This window comes from Natator depressus, chromosome 4, assembly GCF_965152275.1.
Source record: "Natator depressus isolate rNatDep1 chromosome 4, rNatDep2.hap1, whole genome shotgun sequence".
NCBI classification, from domain to species: Eukaryota; Metazoa; Chordata; order Testudines; family Cheloniidae; genus Natator; species Natator depressus.
Window position 1 is genome coordinate 124,030,248 of NC_134237.1, and position 26,810 is coordinate 124,057,057.

General features: G+C 44.3%; 2 long non-coding RNA genes across 2 annotated transcripts in view; both read right to left on the reverse strand.

Moving 5' to 3' along the window:
• Positions 1–19,392, reverse strand: part of LOC141985992 (uncharacterized) — a 158,713-nt gene extending 139,321 nt beyond the window's left edge. Inside the window, exon 1 of the long non-coding RNA XR_012639091.1 lies at positions 18,965–19,392. This is a non-coding gene — a long non-coding RNA (uncharacterized LOC141985992). The remainder of the gene's footprint in view (positions 1–18,964) is intronic.
• Positions 19,393–24,030: 4,638 nt separating this feature from the next.
• Positions 24,031–25,307, reverse strand: LOC141985993 (uncharacterized). The gene is made up of 3 exons (XR_012639092.1): positions 25,201–25,307; positions 24,994–25,109; positions 24,031–24,792 (listed from the first exon to the last, which is right to left on the reverse strand). It is a non-coding gene; the product is annotated as an uncharacterized LOC141985993 (long non-coding RNA).
• Positions 25,308–26,810: the final 1,503 nt, after the last annotated feature.

Genomic DNA, 26,810 nt, shown 5'->3' on the forward strand with positions numbered 1-26,810 from the left:
TGCCACTTATGCACCTGGCAAATTCCCCAGTCTATCCACCATATTCAAGATGAGAGACTAGCATGTGCTTGCTTGGTATAAATGATAAGCCCCCCAAACCGGTTATTTTTTCTTGAGTTACATGAACTACAGCACTACACACTGCAAAAGTCTGGTCAGGAATGGAACCCCAACTACAGATGGTTACGATCCAGCCAAACGCGGCATGAAGGCCTGGGCACAAACCACAAAAGACACGGTGACTGAAAAGCAGTTCTCAGCTCGATGGGAGAGGCTTTTATTTGAGAAAGTGACACAATCGTGTTTATGTAAAAGATGTAATAAAGACATGAATGATTTGCCTGTTAATTACCAGTTCATTTCCTTGACTGCTTTTGTTTCAATAGCAAATTACAGTATGTGACAACTAGCTCAGAAAAATCCTCGTTTGGCAAGGTTTGCCAACCCAAGTCCTTCCCCACCTTTTATTCCCTTTATTCAATCAAGTGCTGTACATGTACAAGGCTAAATACTGAAAACTGATAGCTTAACTGTACATAGCATATGACACGGGGATGTGACTGCAGCAAACCCGAGCTAGCTTTGATCTAGGTAGCTCGAATAACAATAGCAGTGAAGTCGGAGCAAGACGGAGTTTGCGGGCTGCATGGGTTAGTCACTTGAGTATCTCTGTACCCTGCGTCCCGGGTGAGCTTGTACAGCTGCTGTGGCTTTTACTGCTATTTTTCAAGCTAGCTAGATCAAAGCTAGCTCAGTTATGTCTACGTGTGCTACCCTCACACCACCGATTGAAGTGTAGATGTACCTTAAGGCCCAGTCCTGTACTCCTTGTGCGTGATTCTGGTCATATACATAAACCAGGTGAGACTACAACAAAGGGAACAGTGTGACATTGATTTAAACCTGGTGGGAGGGGAGATAAAAATCAATCCTTTTATTCCAGGCAGAAGTCTCTTCTAAACCAAGGAAAGTTCTTCCTGCAGTTAGGAGTGCAGGTTTATATCCTTAGTTAGTCTTGTGTCCTCCAAATTATGACTGCAGAAGTTTTTTTAGACACACAAACTCACACATTTATACATAAAGCCCCCAAAGGATCTCCTCCCTAATTCCAACCAGATATAGCAAAAAAGCCTGATTCTGCTCTCCCTTATACCAGCTTTACAAAAGTAGAATGCAGTAGACTTACTCCTGATTTACCCCAGGAGAATCAGGCCCTGTGTCTTGTTAAGGGAAAACAGGGGCTTGTTTGGTTTTTGCTACTTTGAACAATAATGGCATGTGTTTGCAGGCAGTGATCACTGGAGATTTATGTGATAGAAACAGCAAGAGCGAACTGTCCCCTTGGACGGACTCTCAAAGCTCCACTCAGGTCAAAGGAAATCAAAGTCCACCCCAATACAGGCAAAGAGTTAGGACTACAGTTAGATCCCTAATGCTAACAGGTTTGGAAGCCAAAAGCAAAGCATTAGAGAGCAAGGAACTCTGGGGTGGCCATTCAAACTTTATCAATTGTCTTTGGTAACTACATAGAAATTTGCAATTAGATAACGTTCGTGTTTTCAGCATGCGAGGTATTTCCTGTCCTCATATAAGGAAATACAAAGGAATATTTCAGGCACTGAGGTCATCTTATGTATTTCTCTTTGATAAGATTAGACACGTTTTTTTCAGGGACACCACTGCAGAACAGGAATAAAAATGCCCAGATTTCTCTGATCCACCCACCAGTGGAGGGTAGCACAAAATACAGGCGGGTAGTGTGCAGCGAGGAGGCTGCTGTAAAACATTTTTTTAAAAAATTGTTCTAGACACTCACAGCTAATTGAACCATTAAAAGTGAAACAGTTCATTGAACCGGACTGAGCTGAGCAGCAAGTTACAGTTTGAGCCAGCTACTTAAGAGTTTTCTTAATCATCACTGTCATTATTAGTTTAATTCCATCCTTCTTTTCAATTAAACAGTTTATGTGAGATGACTCTTTGGAGATTCCAGTGTCATTAGGAGAAGATGGATCCAAACTATTAATGCCCCAGACTTGCAGACTCAGGGGTCCATCCATGTGCAGCACAATTGACACAACTGTGGCTCACAAAGCTTAGAATCATAGAATCATAGAATATCAGGGTTGGAAGGGACCTCAGGAGGTCATCTAGTCCAACCCCCTGATCAAAGCAGGACTGATCCCCAACTAAATCATCCCAGCCAGGGCTTTGTCAAGCCTGAACTTAAAAACTTCTAGGGAAGAAGATTCCACCACCTCCCTAGGTAACGCATTCCAGTGTTTCACCACCCTCCTAGTGAAAAAGTTTTTCCTAATGTCCAACCTAAACCTCCCCCACTGCAACTTGAGACCATTACTCCTTGTCCTGTCATCTGCTACCACTGAGAACAGTCTAGAGCCATCCTCTTTGGAACCCCCTTTCAGGTAGTTGAAAGCAGCTATCAAATCCCCCCTCATTCTTCTCTTCCACAGACTAAACATCCCCAGTTCCCTCAGCCTCTCCTCATAAGTCAAGCTTCTTGCTTGGAGGATTAGGGCGTTAGACAGCAGTGTTATATTCTATTGGGATTTTAAATGATACAGTTGTGTACGTTAAGGGCCAATCCTTCCTGCACCACTGAAATCAATGGGAGTTTTACCACTTGCTTAAGCGGCTCAAGCCCTAACCACTTAATTGTACCCTATAGGCACAGGCAGTGGGGGAATTTCAAGCTTCTTTAGTGTTCATTGGGACTAGTTGTGTACTTAAAGTTAAGCACACGCTTCAGTGTTTGCTGGACTGGGGCCCCACAGTGCACGACAGACACATTTTGGAAAAGCAGAAATATATATACAAAATTAAAGAACTGTGTGATCAAACAAAGTTCATCTGCTTATTTTAGGTATTTATATGTGTCCCATTACCATAATGTCTGAGTGCTTCACAGTCTTTGATGTATTTATCCTCACAACACTCCTGTGTTGTAGGGAATTGCTATTATCCCCATTGTACAGCTGGGAAACTGAGCCACAGAGAGGCTAAGTGACTTGCCCAAGGTCACACAGGAAGACAGTGGCAAAGCAGGGACTTTGAAACCCTGTCCTACCCTACATCCAACTAGTGTTTTGCTGAATATCAATTCATAGATCTTAAAGTCAACAGGAACCTTTGAATTCATTTAGTCTGACCTCCTGTATAACACAGTCCATAGAACCACACCCCGCAGTTCCTACATCAAGCCATTGACTTGTGGCTGTGCTAGCAGATAGATCTTTGAGAAAGACATTCATTCTTGATTAACACAGTTCTGCTGTGCAATCAGAGGGCTGAATTTTTGTAACTCATTTTATGTGCTTTAATAGATGGATGGAAAGATAGAGGCTTCCTATAGTAAAGTGGTCATGATAGAGTTAACTGGGTTACTCAGAATAATATGGGATGGATCCATGCTCCACCCCATCCCTTACTCCCTGTGTTGTAAGCGGGAGTTCGTGCACACGCACACACTCCATTGTGATGCACTTGAATAAAGCAGCAAGTTCCCAGCCTGCAGTCCTGAGAGTCAACTGTTATTTTTGTTGACCTGAGCTGCCCCTTTACACAACTACCTGGCTTTTAACAACGGGTGCTATTTGCATTCATGCCGCCTAGATGTTTTTTTGTGGTAAAATGGCCTTTCCATGCGAGTTTCTATCATGTCTTCTGACATCCTCTTTCTTCTTTTATGATCTTGCAGAGGATGCCCTCAGCTCACTTGCTTAAATACCTCCTACGCTATGCACAGAACAAGCTGAATATGGAACAGATGAACAATACATTCTGCATGCAGAGCTATCACCTTGCCCATCCCAGACACATTTGCAGTTGCTCATGTGGAGTACACACGTAGCAGCTTAGCAATGAGCTTCTTTACAATGAAAGGTTTCAGAGTAGCAGCTGTGTTAGTCTGTATTCGCAAAAAGAACAGGAGTACTAGTGGCACCTTAGAGACTAACAAATTTATTTGAGCATAAGCTTTCGTGAGCTACAGCATTCCACTGAATGCATCCGATGAAGTGGGCTGTAGCTCACGAAAGCGTATGCTCAAATAAATTTGTTAGTCTCTAAGGTGCCACAAGTACTCCTTTTCTTTTTACAATGAAAGACAGACATTTGTTGAGTGCTACCCTTTCTTGGGGCCTGATCTGCCTCCCTTTGAAATCAGTAGTAAATCTCCTATTGCATTCAATGGGAGCAGGAGCAGGCTCATAGTTCACTCATGGGAAGGGGTAAGTTTCTTCCCACTCTGTACATTACTTACATGCCACTGGCAAACTGTATTGTTGAGTTGCAGAATTATTACTATTATTCATTATTTGTATTACTGTAATGCCTAGGAGCCCCAATCACAGACCAGGCCCCTCTGTCCTAGGCACTGTACAAACACAAAACAAACAGAGGGTGCCATGCTAGTTAAAATTGTAGCATTTTTATTATTGTTGTTGTTATTATTGGACCGAAAGGGCCCAGATCAGGACTGGGGCCCAAATGTACAAGCATATGAGATAAGACAGTCCCTGCCCCAAAGGGCTGGAAGTTCTATTGTAGGAACAATCTTGTATTGGCCAGGTTTGGACTAATCAGCATCTTTCAGCTCTAAGGTCTTTGGCAGCTGTTTCAGTAATTACGATACACATGGAAAATTTTGCCTTGAGTGGCTATCAAGCCTTCAGTTCTACCAACATTGGTGTGTTAGTCTTAAATTCAAACAAACAGAGCTTCAATATGAAAACACACAGGAATCCTGGCAAATCAACAAGAGGTATTTCCTTACACTCTCTGTGCTCCTTTATTTAGCTCAGTTTGTTGCCTTTACTCTTCATTAATATTTAGCACACTTAAAAGAGCTACAAAATAGGTTTTATTTGTGTTAGTGAAATAAATACAAGAGCAAAGCAAAGCCATCTAACGTCTAGGATGAAGAGGAAATCGTATGAAGATGCAGGCACACAAGGCTATCCTTGAAATTTTGTGATTTCAAACCTAGACCCAACAAGCTTTTTATCAACAAACAACAGATGGGCCCAGAATGAGTAAATTAAAATGCGGCTATGAAGAGTACAATGAGGATTTTATGTCCAGAATATATTCAGACTGTACTATATTTGTTAGGATCAGATGATAAATAATTCTAATTTATATTTATATAGCCCCTGTCATCCCAAAGGAATCCAGGAACTTTACAGCTTTACATATACAGGACTCATTTCATCAACCTCTGAAAGGCAGCCACTTCTGGGGTGGGACATGGCTGGTACAAGAGAGCATAAAAAAATTACTGCAATTTTAGGACAGAACATGAAGAAGAATTCTGTATCCAACTGAGATGAAAGTGGGAATTGAGGTAGGCAGTGTGTAATCTAGGAATGGCCATAATCCAAACTCTGGATCTTAACACCCTTGAAGTTTGGGGTGGCCCAGAGTCTGGATCTGGGTCTTGTTTCTCTTATGGGCTGAACTAAAATTTGTATCTGAACATCCCCAGGTGACCTTGTGGAAATCCAGAATAAATTTAGGGGCTATGACCCAGTTGGGCAAACTGGATTTGTTCTAGGACTCTGGGCTGAGCCATCACCTACTCCTACTCTGATGGAGAGTGCTGTGGTAACTGTAAAGATCAGTGCCCAGAATCATGCCCATATGTCTCATATGAAAGGTACTGCAGATATAATGATCCTGCACAACACAACTTCAGTGGGAGTTGTGCCAAAATAAGTGACAGGCTCAGATCTGTAACAGGGCAATCACTGGAACTGAGGCTTGGGATTGCTGATGAAGATGGGAGGGGCGGGGGGAAAAGAAGAGGTTGAATGGTGGAGAAAGAATGGTGAAGGAGAATTTAGTGAGTCTGACTCACCACTGCCTTGCTCCAGTACTACGCTGAAGACAATAGGCCAGTTTCTTAGATGGAGTAAACCAACTTAGCTCCACTGAAGTCTACGGATGTGGCCATTTACAGCAGCTGAGACTCTGGTCCAAAGGAGTGACACTAGCATAAAACTAAAGTAATGCAGTGAGGAATCAAGGCCAACCTGTTGAAGTTTACAAACAAAGCATACTTCAGACGGAGCTGTGCGGGAACCGGAATTTCCATTTTGCAGGCTATTCGGTGATATCGCAATTTGTTTTTGTTCCACCTGGGAACGAAACATCAAACTGAGATACAGCCGGAAAAACTATATTTATTGGGAAAAAAAGAGTCATTTCAGCTCATTCATTACAATTCTGGCTTTTTAAAAATGCCTCATCATTTATCATGGAAGATCAAATCACCTTTTGAAATGACAAGCCATTTCTAAATGAAAAATTGAAACATCCCATCCTGAAAATATCAAAAGGGAACATTTTAACATGATCAAAACTCTTTGTTTCAATTGTTTTCAGAATGAAAAGGAATCAAACTGGGTATGTTCCTGCACAAAGTTTTGATTTCAGTGAGATTTTTTTTTACAGAAAGAACATACCGTCCACAGTTTTTCAACTAGCTCTATTTGTAACTAATCAAAGATGCTTGACTATTGTATCCCTTGCCCCCTCACCTTTCTGAACTGTAGGCTCACCAGGGCAGAGGCCAGGGCTGAAAAGTCCCTAGCACTCTGCTATTGCCACGACAGTTTAAGTCAATAATAATACGAATGAGCTGTTCTGTTGTTTCCTTGCAGAGCAGTTACACCCAGACTAGTACATCACAAATATGGTGGGGAGATTTCTGAATGATGGAAACCCCCCTTGCACTTCTCTCACCACTACGTTTTCGAGAACTTCTGTAAAACACACACAACGTAGCGCAGATGTGGAGAGTTAAATCCTGGCCCCACTGAAGTCAATGGCAAAACTCCCATTGATGTCAATGGAATTAGGATTTTACCCACCGTCAATATATCAATGCAATAGAAGTCAGGTAGAGTGTGGGTTCTAAATTCTGCTTCCCCAAATTATTCAAATCTCTTGAATGCAAAACTGGGCTGGAAATTGCTTGGGATCATGCTTTCTTAGGGTATGTCTACAGAGCAGTTAAAAGCATTGACTTGGGTCAGCTGACTCAGGCTTGTGGGGCTCGGGCTGCTCTGAAATTGGAGTGGAGATGTTCCGGTCTTGGTATGGAGATGGAGGTGTGGCGCCCTGTGACGGGGAATAGTCCCAGAGCCCAGGCTCCAGCCCAAGACCGAAAGTCTACACTGCAAGTTTACAGCCTTAGCCCCAGTCAGCTGAGACAGGCCAGCCACAGGTGTTAAATTGCTGCGTAGACATATCCTAAAGAGACTCGAGGCCCATCCCGGTGCTGAGAACAGCCTTTTTCATGGGCTTTGGAACATTTTCAGATCTGGCCAAGAAAACTTTCTACAGATATTTCAGTACCTCCAAAAAGGCTGAAATTGGGTCCTAAACAAATGGGTGAAAGCTTGGGGCAATGGAGAGAGTATCAGATCAGTTTAGTTATTCCCCGCTACAATTATGTGCTAAAATCTGGTTTGACCAATTCAGATTTAGGGTCAGAATTTGCCCATTGTATGTTAGTAGGTGTTAGTGACATTTTAATAGTGTGCATTATTCTACTTTCCTATGAGAGGCTGGCAAGGAAATGTACCCTTTTGATACTGCACGAGTTTAACTCCTGTGTGAACTTTGAATGCTTGAATTATGAAATCTTAGTGAGACAATACAGAAGAAAGCAAATGTACTAATGCATATTATTTCTGAATCTAGCAATCTTTTGCCTGCTCTGGCAGACATATTTGGAGCAGCAGCTAATCCTCTGAAAAATTTCTTACCACTTCATCCACTGACTCGAATGAAGTGCCTGTCTGATCCTCATTGTAGGATGGTCTAGGCTATACGCTTCAGACAATCCATAAAAACACTGGCATATAATATGCTTAGACAAAAAAAGAGAGATCCTGTATCACCATGACAGCCGGTTTATTTGAATTGAGATGAGAACTGAGATTGTGCTGCTTCAGTGCAAGTCACTGCAAGTCAGGGAAAGTTTTGTAACAATTTTTAACTGGCTCGGAGCTGCACATGTATTCAGCATCCATCCATTAAGAAAAACACATAGTCTTCTTGTACCTGGCTGTCAGCAGCTGAGAAGATGTTAAGCAAATCAATGGAAACCGACATGTTGTTTCAAGGATTTGCTGTATTTGTAATTCATGCCATAACATTATTCATCTGTGTTGGCAATAGATGCCTAACAAGAGAGTCAAGCCAAGGGGTCACTTCATTTATTCAATGCAAACTCCCCATCTCCTCACCTATTGTATTTTATCCTTCATATAATCACTAAAGCTGTAGACATTGGCTGCTTTAGGAATGTGATAAGACTAGAAACAGCTCTGAACTTCCCTGAGGCCAAGAGACTGCACCAGTGAGATGGTGCAAATTTGCTTGGCTCGTGTTTTGAAGTCTTCTGACTCAAAAGGGAATTTCTGAGGCTGTGTATAATGCAAGTCATGGCTTGATCTCCATGCACCCAAAAAATTAAACAACTAACATAAGAACATAAGAATGGCCATACTGGGTCAGACCAAAGGTCCATCCAGCCCAGTATCCTGTCTGCCGACAGTGGCCAATGCCAGGTGTCCCAGAGGGAGTGAACCTAACAGGTAATAGTCAAGTGATCTCTCTCCTGCCATCCATCTCCCCCTCTGACAAACAGAGGCGAGGGACACCATTCCTTACCCATCCTGGCTAATAGCCATTAATGGACTAAATCAGAGGAGGAAGCTTTTGGAGGAGAAAGTGAAGGCTGTGGCTGAACTAGTAGTGTAAGGCTGATTGCAAACCAATTTACCTGGTACCAAAGCAGGTCTTACCGGTCTGTCACTCCCCAGATCACCCTACTGCTTATTTTAAAAGCAGCATATGCTACCCTTCAATCCTCTGGCAGAGTAACTGATGACAATGAGAGAGTGCATATTTTTATTAACCACTTTACCACTTAATTCTTAAGTGCTGTCTGGACTCTAGGGTGTATACTATATGGTCCCGGTGACTTGTTGCTTTTATTTTATCAGTTTGTTCCAGCCTCTCTTCTTCTGACACCTCAATCTCGGATAGCACCTCATCTTTATTACCTGAAAAGAGTAGCCATCTCCCCAGTATCTTCTGAGGAAAGAGCTGAAAGAAATCATTAGCTTCTCTGCAATGTCCTTATCCTCCTTAACTGCCCCCTTTATCCCAGTGAACACACCGGTTCTGACAGACTTCCTGCTTCAAATATACTTCAACAGTTACTCATTGGTTTTTATATATCTGTCGCTATTTGCTCCTCAGATTCCATCTTCCTCCTGATTTTCTCCTCCCATGTTACCTGCCATAACTCATGCTCCTTCTTACTGGATTCACTAGGGTTGGATTTTCAGTTCTCTGGGATACCAGAACCTGAAAAATGCAACCATTCCACTGAGACCCAGGTAAGTTAAGTTCTTTTCATTTGCAGTGCCGTTTATTATCTCCCCTGGCTCATTATCTCATTATCATCTCCCCTGGCATCTCCCCTGGCTCATTACTTGGAGTCATGTGCTAGCAAATGCTGCCTCTTGTGACAGGCACAGGGGACTGGCCATTCTCCCCCTGTCTAGCTAGTAGGTATTTAGACATACATATTAATAAGATAAATGGATTCTGGTTTCTCCCCCAGATTAGCTAGTGCTTGTACAGCACTTTGATGAAGCATTGTCTATGTGACTGCTAAGTATTCTTAGTATAAGAATGGGATTGAAAGAATGAATCCTTTCCAATAAATAATGCTTAGCACTTACATAGGGCTTTACATCTTCAAAGTGCTGCATGGATATTAGCTAATTAATCCTCAGAACATCCCTGCAGGAGAGGTAAATATCATCCCAATTTTAACATCTGGGAAACTGAGGCCTTCTCGATGCTCAGGAATAGCTCCAATTCAGCATGCACTAGTGAATCCCAGTTAGAGCAAACCCTGGTTTGCCCTCATCTGCACAAAGGGGTCAGCCCCAGTACAGCTACAACACCCGCTGAATCTGAGCTGCTCCTGAGCGTAGACAAGGCCTGACACACAGAAGCTGAGAGGCACCAGGGCGAGTCAGTGGGGTTAGACCTGAGGACCCCCGGCTCACATGCCCATGCTCAGTTGACTAAACCACAGTCCCTCCAGCCTAGCAAAGACAAAGCTTCACAAATGGCACAATCTGTTGGGTTCTAAAGGGACCAGAAAATCAGCAATCGTGGGGGGGAAGATAGCGGGGTATTTTGCACAATAGGTCACCCAGGTAATGCCCTGACCTCGGTTATATGCTTGGAAGGGGAGAGGCTCCTGTCAATGCCTTTGGGGCTGTCTGTAGGATACTCTCCCTCCATCGCAAACACATAAGTGGGGCAGAGGCACCCGTCCAGTCCTAGCTCCCCTTCAAACTCTTACATTTCACCAGTGTGTTGTCCGTGTGAAGAAAACAAGCTGATGTGATGCACTCTCATCGGATGGTTCCTCTGTGACGAGTGTGCTGGAGGGGCACAGTACAGAAGGCCTGGGCCTGCTCCTGTTGAACTCATGGGGAGGTTCTGAGAGTAGAAGTGCCCCATAAGAGCCACAAGAGTCTGACTATAGTCCCAAATTCAGCAAGGGAATTAAGCCTGTGGTTAATTGGAAGCCTGTGGGTAGCCTCATGGACTTCAATGCATAAAGTTAGGCTTAAGTCTCCCGCTGAACTGGGTCCTAGTTTGGTAGCAATGAAAATGATTGCTGATTTGATGGGCTCTAAGGAATCAAGTTTGAGTGGAAAGAATATCAGGAATATTCCCTTTTCCTAGCACCATGATTTCACTCGGCATCCCCATTGTATTCTCTTGCTGATATATAAGCATACTACATTTCAGGACAGCACTAGCTGCTCAGTTATGATGTACTGCAATAAATCTCCCTGGTCAGCATGGTTAGACAGAGCAAGCTGCACCTTTTGACTCAGCAATCTGCTTTTCATTTTCTCCTTAATCGCAAACAGATTTCAGCTCTCAAGTGTGACAGTGTAGCCAGCGAGAGCCCAGTGCAAAGGAGGAGACGGCAAATGCACTGAACAAGTACATTTCATGCACAGTGGTCTGATTAAAAGGTGCCCGGCTGACTGCTGAGAGCAGGCTTCGGGGAGAGGAGAAGCCCCAGAACTGAGTTTTGTTTTCTGTTTTATGTCAGTGAATTAGACCCTGGGAGAAGGGGGGTTATGGGACAAAAGAAGCGTATGCAGGCTATACGAGGAACCAACAGTGGAAAGTGAGGTGAGAGGCGGCCCTGAGGGGTGCTTGGAAGGAGGTCACTCATTGACACTAGGTATCTACTGCACAAAAATCACCTGCACACCTGGCACCCCGAGGCCTGATTGGCAGAAGCTAGAATACCCTGTCACACCACGGGGGGCGTACTGGAGTACGCCATGCAGGGACAGTCTAACCCTGGGTGCTCCGTGGGCATGGGGATGGCGAGAGCAAACTGCTGCATCCACCAGTACAGAGCAGATTCCTGTGGAGCAGACTAGAGGGATTACTTCTTATAGGAATAGTCCATGTCCTGAATCCTGAACCTGAGGGCAGTTCAGAACCTCATGGAGCAAGCTCTTAAACTCCTCTGGAAGGAGCAGACATGTTAAAAGAATGTATTTTTGCCCAACAAAACTTGCATTTTACAGTCTTCGGTATCAGCCTGGCTTCCCTCAAGTCATCTTATTTATTTTTTAATCTGTTTATATAGCACCTATCACCAGAGCAGCTAGGCATGTTTGGACAAGCAAAAGGAAAATAAATCTCCAGGGGAACTGCTGGGTTTCTATTTAATCACAAAGACGGAGCTTTGACAGGTGTGCTTCATGCGTACCGGCAGAGGAAAAACGGAGGGATAACCCTCTCAGAGCCCGATCCTGAGCACAGTGTTACTACCATGAGGAGTCCCAGTTCCCAATGAAAATGGGTTGTGGCTTGGTCTATGCTGCATGCAGCCTTATGTCGGTATAACTATGTTGCTCAGAGGTGTGGAAAATACTGACCTAACCCCTTGGGTAGACAGGGCTATGTCAGTAGGAGGGCTTCTCCCTTCAACATAGCTACCGCCTCTCAGGGAGGTGGGGTACCTACGCCGACTGGAGAAGCTCCTGTCAGCATAAGTAGCATCTTCATTAAGCAAAACAGTGATACAGCTGCACCAGTAAGTGTAAGAAAGCCCTGTGCCTGGCTGGAAGCATTTGCAGGATCAGGCTTTGGGAAAGGAACAGAGGGCCTAATTCTTGTGTCATCATTTACATTCAGGCAAGGTGGGTGTAAAACACTATCAGATCAGAATGCACCTACTTTGCACAGGCATAAGTAACTACAAAGGCAGGGGCTATCTTTTTGTTTTGTCTTTGTACAGCACCTGGCACAATGGGGTCCTGGTCCTTGACTAGGTCTCCTAGGCACTACAATGAGACAAATAATTAATAATAAGGTATAAAAGAACATAAGAGCGGCCACACTGGGTCAGTCCAAAGGTCCATCTTGCCCAGTATCCTGTCTTCCGACAGTGGCCAATGCCAGGTACGGGGAAATCAAGCCCAGACTCTTTACCGGTGGGTGTTTGTTTCTGATCTATAACACTCTCCAATTTGCTCTTTCATCTCCCTCACTCATAGCTTTACTGGTAGAACAAAGATCCTTGCATCTTTAACTCTGGCATTCTGCACTGATCCATATGATAGTCATGTGAACATGAGTTAAACTATTATTTCCCAAGGAAACTCTTGCAGACAGCTAATACTGTTAGTACTTGTGTTCTTTTACTGTTTCTGGCAAGTCTCCTTGTATTAATCTATTTAAGTACATTCCCAAGGCTGCCTTGGCAATATCATTCCCCCCAGTGGAACTCTTTGCATTTGCTGAGGTGCTTTTCATAGTTGGCATACCAGACCTATTGCATGCCAGAATTTTACAACTTCCACCTGGCTTAAAGTTGCCCTTTCATTCCTGCTACTGTTGGAGAGAGAGGGGGAGAGAGAGAGAGAGAGAGAGAGAGAGAGAGAGAGAGTGTGTGTGTGTGTGTGTGTGTGTGTATTGTTCTGATGCTTAAACTACTTTCTATTTTTGTATCTGGCAGGTACTTTTAAAATAGTTTTCCAGGTGTCTCGAGAAACCTTTCTAACGTGTGATGCATCTGATATTTTATCTCCATGAGTGTTCATCTCCAACTATCCCTACTATAATGTGATATGTTTCTAATCCCTGGACCCTTACTTAGCATTAAAATTACTATCACTCGTATTACAGTAGAGCCCAGATAACCCACCTGAGATCAGGACCCTGTTGGCCTAGGCACTACTACACAGGAGCAGCAGGACCTCCCTCAAAGTTGGGGGACCACCAGCACCCAAACCATGGCCTCACCCCCTCGCGCCGCCCCTACCCCCAAACTCCCACCCTCATGCTGCCCATTAACCCAAACCCCCACCCTCGCACTGCCTCTACCCCAAGGCCCTGCCCCCCACTTGCTCCTCTCCACCCCCTCTCCGCCATCACTCACCCTTACAGCCGGTAAAAAGTGATGGGGCAATGGCCCCCCGCCCTCTCTCCCCCCTTTCCAGCACCCCTGCTACTACCTACCCATAGTAAGAGATGGCCCCTGCTCTGAAGAGTTTCCAGTCTAAATAGGCAAATAAGACAACAGGTGAAGCTAGAGCTAGTGCAGTCTCAGACCCCCAAATGCGAGCCACCCCGCTATCCGTGTGCACATCCTCTCAGCCGCAAGACAGGCAGGGAGAGTCCCTGGGGCCCAGTGGGCGGTGACATGGGACCCCAGCACGGTGCTGCTGGCAGAGCCCATGCTGAGCGTGGCCAGCCCCGTCCCACCCCAGTGAGCAGAGCTGGGGCTGGTGCCAGCAAGGGAGGGAGGAGAGAAGAGGGGAAGAGGCTGTGGAGGAGGGAGCCAACCACAGCCAGCTGTGGCTACTGGCACCACCATACAGCTCCCTGCAGTCCTAGGCCCTCTGCCCCTACCTCAGCAACCACCCAGTTCCCACAGCCCTCACCCAGCTCCCTGGCCCCTGCTTAAGCCCATCCAACCCGCTGCTACCCCATCCCCAGATGAACCCTCCTACCCCCCCCAATAAACCCAAACTGCACAAAACCTCCTGCCACAGCCTCCCACCTCCCCACCATATCAGCTCCCTAAATAAACCCACCCCCATTGCATAGCCCACCAAATAAATGTTGTTGTCATAAAACAACCATCCAAAACACTCCCCCAAATCCTCCCTCCAGTCCCCAAAGGCCTTCACTCCCCACCCCTAAACCCTCCTGCACTGCTGCTTACAAATCACCCCAAGCCTCGTTCCCCAATAAACCCACCTCTTAAAACCTCCCCTGCTCCTCCAATCCCCACCATCCCCAAACCACTTTCCTCCCCCCAAACCTCCTTCTTCATCCCTGTCCCCATGCCACTCCACCTATTACTTTCCCCAGGGACCTGCTGCTGTCCCCAGTGCCCAAGTCTGTCTGCCCTACAGATTGGCCCAAATGTGCCCAACTCTTGGCTGCACCAACCCCCTCTCCCTTGTGCAATTTCCCTAGACCCCTATGGCTTACCCAGGATCCCCCCACAACTCCCCTGGGAACCTTCAGCCCTGGCATCAGCTTCCCATCTTCACTTTGAAGTGTTAGGCGGGGCTGGTGGCCTTTTCCCCTCTCCTCTCTCTTTCCCCTGCTTGTCTTCATGGAGAGGTCAGATGGCTAGCCCTCTTCAGTCCAAGGAGCCTGCCACAGCAAGAGCCAACAGGCCAAAGTGAGGAGCCAGGCACCACCCCATGGGGCAGCAGCCACCGCTGCAGGGGGAGTGTGGGGTGGGCTTCCTCTCCAACACACACACGTGGCCTTGCCTCTGCATCACGCCACGTTAGAGACAGCACCCCCATCCCCCACCCAGAAAGTAGCGCCTCACACTTTCACACAGCGCCCCCAAAGAATATTTTCCTCAGACACCAAGGCCCCCCTGAGTCCCAGTCTAGGGCCCTGTGTGCAGGACCACATGGCCTGTCTCAGGAAATCTGTCCTCCTTTAGCACCCAACCTAATTTAGTCTTTAGTTTTGTTTAGCATACACAGGCCAGCCCTGTTTTGCTGAAGTCCACAGATAGTCACTGCCTGAAAACGTTAACACAGAGTCAAGGCTGACCCTAACTCTGAATGTCCTGGTTTTCAGACGTTTAAGAAGAGGTGCATTCAGGAAGGATATGAGACACTGCCAGTCAATCTGAACTGTGTTAAAGTTTTGGATGGTGAATTTCCCTGTGTTTTTGAGAAAGTGTTGGCTGGAGGGGGGGCGTGATTGGAAACACCTACGAGGATGCACAAAGAGGCATCCTGGGAATGCTTTACTGCCAGTCAGCTACCCCTTCTGCCCTCCTCCAGCCTTTCCATGCCCCCCGGAGGGCTGGAATCTCCCTAGGCAGGTGGATTTTGTAGCCCTTTGTCTATTAAAATCAGATCTTTATTGGGTAAAGGGGCCATATCTGACAAACTCTGTGACTAAATGACCCCAGCTACCACTATGAACTCTACCCTTGTTCCCATTGTGACACAGCAATATTATAGTGGTGTGGTAAAGACCTTAAAATCTAAGTAACAACATGATTTCCATGTTAATAGGGGTGAGAAAGATCTACAAACATTCAGTCTTTTGGGTTAGGGTATCATTTTAAAATGTTTCTGGTAGTTTATGCACTGCTTGATTTTTTTCTATAGAAATTGTGGGGGGAACTATCATTTGAGGTTTGCTATGACAAGAGTTGTGGGTCATATTTTTAAAGATATTTAGGGACATAAAGATGCGGATAGGTGCCTCAGCATTTTTGAAAATCTTATTAGGTGCCTAACGCCCTTTAATTTCAAACCACACGTGACTAATTTTTTTCTGCTGTCTGAAATTTCCTTTGTCCAAGGAACTAAAGCAATCTGAGGAGGGGGTGAAATTGATAGATTTGAGCATTTGATTTGCATAGTGTAGATGAGATATTGTAGAAAGAAGATAATTGTTTTTTTATTATTTTTCATGATAAACCGATTGCTGTTTTGACTGACAGTATCCTGGCGCTGCGTTAGTCAATATCAAACTCACAGCAGTCCTTAAACTACAGTGCTCTATGATGGGTGTGTTTCCTGGTGCTCAACATCCCTTCTGACCATGCTGACATTAATGAGAGTCACAGCTACTTGCTTTTCTTTGATCACACTCAGTCATAGAATCATAGAATATCAGGGTTGGAAGGGACCTCAGGAGGTCATCTAGTCCAACCCCCTGCTCAAAGCAGGACCAATCCCCAACTAAATCATCCCAGCCAGGGCTTTGTCAAGCCCGAACTTAAAAACTTCTAAGGAAGGAGATTCCACCACCTCCGTAGGTAACGCATTCCAGTGTTTCACCACCCTCCTCGTGAAAAAGTTTTTCCTAATATCCAACCTAAACCTCCCCCACTGCAACTTGAGACCATTACTCCTTGTTCTGTCCCCTAGTTCAGGATGAGAAGCATGTGGCATGATTACATTATCCTAATACTGCTGCTTCCTAGAGACTTTCATCTTCCTTCTGAGACAACTTGGGGGTATGTCTGGGTCTAATCGTGAATACCATGTTGTTTTGATAAGACCATTTGTTATTGTAACCTTCAGCGTAAAATTCATTTTGCATTGTATTCTCCATCTTGTGCAAAGATATCCAGGTAGTGGTGAAAACGGTATAATCTTGACAAGGGTGGTTTGTTCTAGACACTATGCTAATGCTAGAATGAAACACCTAAGGAGGGCTAACAAGGAGAGAGGCATCAAGGGCCATCAGTGCTGAATGTCTCTTCCCCGCAGGACAAGGGTTTTCTCCTTTGACTTTGAATGGACTCTCCATACAGACCTGTCTAAGCATGTGGCTAGCTCAGAGCTGGAGCCGCGGTGCCCTGTGCTGGCAGTCTGAACTGGCACACTTAAGCCAGTGCAAGAGCTCCCGGTGAAGATGCGCACCACAAGCAAAAGGAGGGGAGTACGGTCATGAAAAAATGCAGTAATTACTGCGTGGGCTGTACATCAACCTAACATAGGTCGACTTAATTTTGTAGTGTAGACAAGGCCTTAGTTTAAGGAGGCTGCTTCTCTGAGCGGGGGCAATTCCATCCCCACTGGTCAGCTGAACTTGCTGGAGAGAGTGAAGGCAGAAGGCATGGGTGCCACTTGAGTTCAGTGACCACAGTGTGTTACCATGAGCAATCCACCTCCTCTGACCCCAGGCTGCCTGCACACACTCTGGCTTTCAGCAGAGTCCTAGTCCTGCTGCACTTGTGCAAATGACTTTCTCTGGCCGCTTGTCGACTTGGTTCAAGCCACATTGTAGAGCCAGCTTTTACCCTGAATCACTTTTCAGATATCACTTCTCCATTCTGTACACTAGCTAAGGTCAGTCCCAAGCAGGTGATATCTGTTTGGGGACGATCAGAGCCAAGTTTGAGATTTAGGTATGTGCAAGAACAGTTATAAATTTTGATGTCCATGATTTTTAGGGGGGCTGTATCTCTGAAACCCCCTTGATCAAACTACCTCAAATTTGATCCACAAATCCCACCCCAGATGACCACTCAGGACAGTAATTTTCAAGACAATCAGCATGTGGATTTTTGAGTCCTTTGAAAAATCCACTGTTAAACAATAAGCTAATTACAAACACCCCCAAAGGTCTTCTTCCTTTGTATTTCCATTGGGAACACTACATTGCACACTATGCTGTATAACTGGCTATTACTCTAAGCCTCTGTTACTTGTTATAACATTTTCATTGCCAAGAACACATGTAACAAATTTGTAAAGTGTGAGACTTGTTCCCCTCTAGGAAGTGGTCCATATAAAAGGATAACAACCTACTACTGTAGACAGCTTGTCTTCCCTCCTGCGTTACTCCTTTTGGTCCATTGATGGTTGTTTGTGCTTTGGTGCTGAAGGTCTGGGGCTCCACAAAATCAAAATATTTAACTTGAAGGGGCAGAGTGCTGTTTAGAAGCTGGGCCTCAAATTGGAAATCTCAGGATGTATATGAACTAACTCTAAAAGCATATATATGGTATAATTCCAGTTATGTGAATTCCCTTTATCTGAAAATCCTAGTTTTCCTAATCCACATGTGAATCAGCAGCTCAAAATAGAACTTCTGTTTGTTCAAACACCCAGTTATCGGAAAATGTGGTACGTCCCCCAGCACATTGGGATAAACCGGAGCATACTGCATTCCTTTTCTGGGGTATTGAGGTGGAATGACAAGCTATACTTTAAGACTGGTCGGGGGCAGGGGAAGAGGGGAGAGTTCCTGGTCCTGCTTGGAGGCTATGGGGCTCTGTAGGGAAGTGTGCAATCTGAGTCACTCTGGAAAGAACCAACCTAGAACAAGGTGAGATGAGTTGTCTCTTGCTGCTTTATAGAGCAGTCTGCTTTATCTGTCTCTGTTTTTTGCTATGGGGTGTTGTCATTTTGAATTTTAATAAATCATGTAGTTGCAACCTTCCAGCAAGCATCTTTGTGTTTATCTAACTTGTGTGTGTGTGTGTCTGCTGTGAACATAATACCTTTGTACAGCACCGGTTTGGTATTAAACTCTTCTAAACAGGAGAGCAAAAGAGGTTCCAGCCTTCACAAGTCTTAGCAGATTGGACTGAGACTCAGGACATCAAAGGGAAGGGTCCAGATGTGGTTAAACTCCAATGGTACTACCAACAAAAAGGTGCCAGTATTGATACATACCTTACCGGGTGAAATGAAGCCCTGGTTGAAATGTAATTGAATATGAATTCTACCCCGGTACAAGGTTTAAATCTGAATGTTTCCTGGAGAATCACACAGTGATTAAAAATAAACTAAAAAAAGTTTCCAACAAAACAGTACATTTTACTTATGCCAGGAAAATTAAATGAATAAAAAATGCATACCTTGTTTCTTCCTCGCAGCATCCCATTGGTGCACAGCTGCCAGCCCCTAGAGCAACAATCAGTGTGGAGTGATGTTCATGTTTGACTTCTCTGCCATGAAGTCCTCCAATGCTGCCCGTTGCCCAGCAAGCAAAAGGTTCTGTTCACACCTCTTAGACAGTTATTGCGAAAATCACTTTTCCCATGCCCATCCATCTCCTCCACAGGCAGGCATATCAAGGCCTGTTTGTGTATGATGATACTAGAAGGCAGTACATTTTTCAAACCAATCACTTACACGCTGGCAAAAGCAGAAAGTTCTGCTGGAGGGAGCTTTCAACAACAACAAAAAATCATTCACAAAGCATTTCCTATTGACTTTCAGTTAGTGCGGAAATTAACATAGATTGTGATTAGACTGGAATTTCCGTCCCAGGTCTTTCTGCATTTGTTTCTGTTCCAAATGGGGATGAAATGTCAAAATACCAAAACTTTTCACCAAACGGAAGATTCTGATTCAAATTTTGATTGAAAACAGTCAAATATTTTCTTTCAACTCATTTCAGCTTTGAACTGTGGCTGCCTGAGTTGCGGCAGTGCATCATGGGAGTTTGTAGCTGGGGTGCCTCATGTCCCCATACTCCTCTATGGGATTGATTCCCTGGCTGGACTACATTTTCCCATCACCTCATGGGACTGGGTTGATGTACCACAGTGGGTTCAGCCAGAGAGGAGACCGCATGGCATCATGGGAGATATAGTCCAACCAGTGGCCTGATCCATAGAAGAGAATGGCTGCATGCAAAAGTTCAGGTGGATAATAGCGTAACATCAACCCAAGCTGAATAGAAATATTTCCTTTCCGTTTTTCTGACAGAATTTTTTTTAAAAATTGGCAAAAACAAAAATTGCCCATAGAAAATTTCAATTTTGTGGAACCTGCATTTGCTCTAGGGGGCAAAAAAAAAAACAAAAAAACACTTTGATGGAAAATTCCCATCCAGTTATAATGGTGGTTTGGATCATATGCAGTAAAAAGCAGTAAGAACCCCTCCTGCATCACTCGGATTCTGGATCCAATTGTACATGAGTTATCCGGGCTACACACCTGCTTACTCCCTCTGCAAAGCAGATAGACAGGAGTAGGTGAGGAAGGGTGGGGAATGGGGTCACACATATGCAGCTTTGTCACTGGCCATTGCAGAGGGGGGAAAGGATAAGGAGGGTGTTTAATCTGGTGCAGGTATAGAGCACCAGAAAATTACCTCTGCTGCCCCCACAACCCTACTGTAAAAGGAAGCTGGGGCTACTCTTGAAGTGGTGCAATTTATGAACTACTGTTTGCTCAGAGCTGTGCCTAAATGGAGCTATGCCTGTTTATATCAGCTGAGGATCTGACCCACAGTCTAGTCCTAAACCAGAGTTTCCCAACAAATTATGTGCACCTCCTTATTGTTCTCCAACTTCAATGGAATTACACCATGGGTGAATCTGGCCCAGTGTGTCTATATTTGTCCTTCATTGTCATCATCTTATAATAGCAAAGACAGCCAAGGTGAAGGGATTAATTCTCTGGGGATAAATGACCAGCTGTGGATAATAGCTTTGCCCCTCAACAAATCAACTCCTTTCAGTCATTCATGGAGCCATAAGAAATGCCCTGTTCTTCAACCATTATTGATTATAGACCAGGCAATGGCTACTGCTCGGTCACGCAGGCTATGTGTTGAATCCCCAGTCAGATTTACTGTCATTGAGCATCAGCTCTCCAATACTTTTTTTCCATCTTGTTCTTTTATATGAGCGCTACAGATAAATACATGAAAAATGGGCCCAACTCTGAGCTCATTTACATCAATCTGAGCCTGTGGAATGGTTCCACATCTATTCTGATGTAAATGAAATCAGTGCCTGGCCTAGTGGACCAGATCATAAGCTGGTGTAAGTCAGTGTAGTACCATTGACTTCAATCAACCAGCACTGATTTACACCAACTGAGAATATGGCCCTATATATTTTGAAGTCAGTGGAAATATCATGGAGTGGTTTACATCTCAGTGTGAGTAAGGATATGAGAAGATCCTTAATCAGCAGATGTGCCATGAAATCATGGTGGCACAATAAACATGGTACCTCCTGCTTCTAGCTCAGCAAGTCACTTCTCAGAGACAAACTGTACATTAAGTGGAAGGTAAAACTTTCGAGCTTCTATTCCAGGGACAGTTTCCAAGAGCCACAGTGGCCAAGCAGGTTCATACTTACCCCACAGATTTTCTCATCTTCAGTTTTTCAGTCAGTGGCCAGTAGTAATTTTTAGGCCGTGGACAACTGCAGGCAATTTCCCACGTCCATTATTATCTTCCATATTGTTTTTTTCCATATTGTTTTGTTTTCTCCAGCCATTCGTCTGCTGTGAGTTCAGGTGCAGATGCTACAGCCCTGTGACTTTCACAAAGATTTCATTGCCAACCTGCGCTCTTTTAGACATCTTTGGTATTGGGAAAATGAAATCACCCGCACGCTAATTCCCGCCCCATTACCTTCAAACCTCAAATCCTCCAGGAGCAATCTTGGATCTACACCGGCCCAGACCACATGCAGCTCTTCTAATAATCCTGCCTAGGGCCTAGTGAGCCAGGGTATGGAGGTGACAACTGGCACATTGTACAGAAAGGGAGGAGGTGAAATCCAGCCTTTACTTAGGCCAAAATGGCATTGAATGAGTAGCCAGAATAAGGACACAGGCCAAATCTCCCCAATACAGAACTGTACGTGGTGAGGGAGGGCATCCTCCAGGCATTGATCCTTCTCCCCAGTCTGTGGGACTGTGGCTGTAGTACCATTGACCATGGCTGTAGCTGCCTGCACCACATCATCTCCTGGGAGGCCTCTCTGTGGGTCCAAGGTTTGCGCTGGGGTAGAGGATGCAGGTGGAGCAGGCCCGAGAAGGTGACAGAGGAGGCAGAGAGCAGGGATGCACATGTGGCCAAGCCCCATAGACTTTTCCAACTCCTGGATAGGATGATTTGGGGAGAGGGGATCACCCTGAGAAAGGACTTGGCTGGAAATAAGCAAGTGTTGTAATCCTGTGGATTTACTGAAACATAAAGGACTCAGATCCTACCTAATAGTAAACTTTAGGCTCTAATATTCTGCGGCCAACACGGCTACAACAACAGTGCATACGGAAATGCCATATGTCATTTGAAAGCTAATTTTTCTCTAGTTCTGCAGCAAATTCTTGGGGCCCAATCAATGGCAGATTTGCCTGAGTAAAGACTAGATAAGACGTTTAGAATTAGGCTTGTATTGCCAGATTCTTAGAGGATGTCCATTGGGATAGCTCCATTGATACCAAAGGAGCTATGCTCACTCATGCTACCTGCAGATCAGATTTTCCCTGTGAACTTGATGTTGCATGGTCTAAGTGCCTGATTGTGCGCTACTGGAGTCAATGGGAGTTTTAATACAGTGGCAGCAGGATCAGACCATTAATGAGCTCTGTACATTAGCAGGACAGCTCATGTGAATAAACTTGCAGGCCTGGGCCCCTAGACTAGAAATGCTGTGATTCTATGCTAGAATAAATTCTGTTTGGTAAGTATCTTCATTGTCTTTTCTGTCCATTTATACTGCACAGTCCATGGGCCAGGGACTTTACCTTCCTCTTTGTTTTACAGTGCCAAGAGCAATGACAACACACGGGCCCCAATTCTGCAAGATACTTAGCACATATCTGTTTTTTTCACTAGCTTTAGTAAAATATGACCAAAATGTGACTGGGAATCATTTATCAACCACTTATTTTAAGGAAATCTAAATAAAGTACAATTTATATAACTGGGACCAGATCCTGCCCTATATTACAGCATCTTTGCACAGCTGCCAAATGATCTTAAAGCTGCACTTAAGGAGCTGATGGGGGTTTCTCCAGCATGGGATGTTATTTGCTGCTATAAAACCAGCATTGCCAACTCTGCCTCCTGGCTTCCTGATGGAGAAGTGTGTCAGCGGCAGGAGGGGGTGTTTTGAGGGTTAGATGAAGGAATGCACTGGCATTACTTTCCTTGCAGGATCATTATTACTTGGCAGAAGTTAGAGCAGCATATGGGGCCACCTACAGAATGGGGGGAGGAGGAAAGATGGCTTAGAGCTGCCTTGACCTCCTCCACACTTTCAGGTGTACTGAACTCAGATACCATGGTGATGGGCATTGTATTAGAATAGAATAGAATAGAATAGAATAGAATAGAGATCTGGCAATTCTCAGGCACTTTGAGTCTACCCCCTTTGCTATGTGATCTGTCTTCTGGCATTTCCCATCAAGCTGAGATGTTACGTATCTACACAGAATGTGCCCCTGGGTGGGTTTCACCATTCTCTCTCTCTCTCTAACGGTGCCGGAAAAGAGAAAAGGAATCAAGCCCAGGTACAGCAGCATTACAACTAACTTTCCGGCAGATCCAAGTGGCCGTCAACTCATGTAGGAAATTAGCTATTTAAGGAAATTATAAAACAAAAATATAAACTCTTGAAAAGAAGCCAAAAAATACCAGTGCCATCATTGATCAAAAAACGGAAAATGAAGTTGAAACTGCATGGGGAAGGCTTAATGAAAGGCTATATTCAAGTTAGCTTTGCTGCAGAAGCACTGTTTAACTTACTTCTTGGATCTTTTCCCTTTATTGATGGTGTTGGGAGGCTCTCATTCCATAACCTCTAATGCCATCGTGCTCTGTGATGAGTTACTAAAAGCAGCCATTCTTCTGCATATGAAAACATTCAATTATTTGCATGTTTGGTGTCTTTAATGGCTCTTTTGTGCCTTCATTTTTTTGGAAACAGATGCTGAATTTCAGCAGTGTTCTCCTGATGTAAACTGGGCTAGGAGTGGGGTGGAAAAAAACAAAAGGCTTCACAACTACAGAGTAAAGTCTAGGAGATTTCTCAAGTAGGGCAGATTTTCTTAATTTATTTAAGAGACTGATGAAAGTGCTCATTCAGGATTCACAGAGATCTGCCAACTGTTAAATAAAGACGAATCCCAGGAATGTCCGCATTACCTAGTGCTCATCCACCACGTGCCACGGATGAACCAATCAAACTCTTCCCAAAATGTTGTCACAATAGCACAAATGCAGACATTGTATGCAGAGCGGACTAGGAGCTCAGAAGGCTGGTCTCCAAAAAGTTTGGCAGATGCTGTGGCAGACAGGATTTATAGATGCCAATAACCTCTCTAGTGTATATTTGTTTCCATTCTGGATACTGTGCTGGTGCCCATGTCCCTGCATCCTCAGCTTAGATATTCCTCTTTTAAGACATAACCTGCTAAGATGTTAGTCAACAGAACTGAAAGGTGGCACATGCAAAACCAATAGAAGGAAATATTCACACACACACACACACACACACACACACACTGCACAGTTTTCCTATGGAACTCATTGCCACAAGATAGCATTGAGGTCACAAGTTTAGCAGGAGTCAAGAAGGAACAGGGTGTTTATATGAATAAGAACATCCAGAATTAGAATAGTAAATACAAAATGAACAAAGACTAAGAGTTTTGGAAGGGATCTAAACCCTCATGCTTCAGGGTTTAAACCAATTTCTAATGACTGGGGATGAGGAGGAAATTTCCCTGGGGATAGGTTGGACCTTCCATCTGGTGCTGGTCACTGTCCAAAAAAGGATGCTGGACTAGACGGAGGACTGGTCTGCTCTGTCACTGCAGTTCTTATATTCCTCCAAGTCTCCCAGTGTGTCATCTTTCTGTGCAGGCAACAATCTCATTCAGCACGGAGCTTGCTTCTGTGCATTGTACATCGCCCAGCACTCGCTGGGTGCTCAAGGAATAATAATAATAAATTGTTATCGTCCCTTTGTTTAAAAAGAAAAGGCACAATAGAAAACAAACACAAGAATAATCATTTTCTGAGCTCGCCTCACTAATGCACCTCTGTGCACCAGATCCAACCCCCCAAACCCAGCATTATATAACAGTTCTGCATTATATCTCATAAATGTCTGTAGCACTTAGCACCTACCTGGCAATTTGCCTGCTCAACGCCCTTTACAAACATGAACTAATTATGTGATTTCTTGATGTTTCATGGTCTGTTTTGTTTGCTGGGATGCCATAGGCACCTCTGAGTTCTGCAATCTGAAATACAACATGAAAAATACAGGTTCCCAACACCTTGCGTACATCAGAATACAGCGTGGCAGAGCCATCAGCAGATGCTTAGGCTTACCTTTCAAGGTGTTCTAAAATCTCCAAGAGGCCCTCGTTTTCCCAGTCCTCCGTATCTGCTGTGATTTTGTAAATTAATACTGTTTTCATTGGTCTCCTCTGCTCAGCAGAGATCAGGCTGAGGTTTGCTTTCCCTTTAACAACAGTGCCCTCTCGAGTCTATTATTATATTGGCAGTTCCATTCTGCCTGTGAAAATTCCTCCTCATGCAGAGACAATTGGGAAAATGTTACACAAATCAATTTAGGTGTTTAAAAAAGTGTGTCAGTCTGCATAACATCTTCTGTGTTAGTAAAAACAATTTGAAAAAGTGAAAGTCTGGCCTATGATTTTACAAATGTATGATTCAAAGCGAGAGGGATCAATGAGTGGCTCAAAGCTAAACAGATGATACACTCGGATATAGCGCTTTGTATCTGTGGATCTCCAAGCGCTTTTTAAAGGAGGTAAATAGCATTATCTTCATTTTTATGAATGTGGAAACTGAAGCAGAGAAGAATGAAGGGTCTTGCAAAAGGTCACCTAACAAGCTAGGGGTAGATGCTGGAACAGAGCCAGATCTCTTGACTCGCAGTCTAGTAGGTAGCCACTAGGTCTCACTGCCTCTCTGAAAGGTAATATTTTTCATCTTCACTGTTAACAGCAGTTAAGTTCATAATATAACACTCTTTTGTAGCAGAGTGTTCTCTCTGTCAAGTGTATTTAACCTCACTGTAGCAACAAACCTTTCTATGACATCGACTCTTGACAATATGGAATAACATCTTAGCTCACGCAAAGGGAACTCCACTTGGAAAGCAGGGTAAATATTTTAGTACCAACCTTATTAATGCCCATTATTTCCATTTTAAGGCAGCTCATTTTCGGTAAAGCACCCAGTGCTGTTTCCCTGCTCATGCTACTCTATCTGAGTGTTTGTGTTTGTATAAAAAGGGACTTTTCAAGATTAGCACTAAGTTTATCGCAGTGTTGGTATCAGGCTGATTTTAAAGGGCCTGAGAGTGCATTCCTCATGCATCCAAAGCTGGCATTTTTGGTATCCCAGAAATGTGGGGGACTCGGTGTACCACAGCTTCTAAAGGAAAAGTTAGACATTTGCTTCATTTAAAAATGAGTTGGACAAGTAACTGGAGAATCTAGCCCAAAGAATAGCACTGATTGTCCAGAAGCATTAGGCTAAAACTCATTATAGTACAGTGGTGCTGTGCTAGTCACTGTATGTATCTGCAAATAGTAAGAGACGCACAAAGGATGGAAGAAGACACAGATGCATGGTGATGAAGTGACTTGATGAAGGTTGCACAGCAGGTCAGTGACAGAGCCAGGAATGGAACCCAGGTCCTGTCCTAAAGTGCAATCCGTTTTAACAAAAAACAGTGTTTTGTCTCAGTTTTTCAAAGCCGCCCTGACAGACACTTGGCATTGAAGGAGCCACTGACCAGCTAAGCCAGTGAAATTGACAACACACAGGCTGACCCATGTGCAATTCAAGAACCAGCCACCACTCAGCATGCTCAGATACCACAGTGGAGGGAGTTATTTCCTTCTCAAGGAAATGACACTAAATCGCTTTCACTAACCACCTAATGAGAGCTCTGAAATTGTATGTGG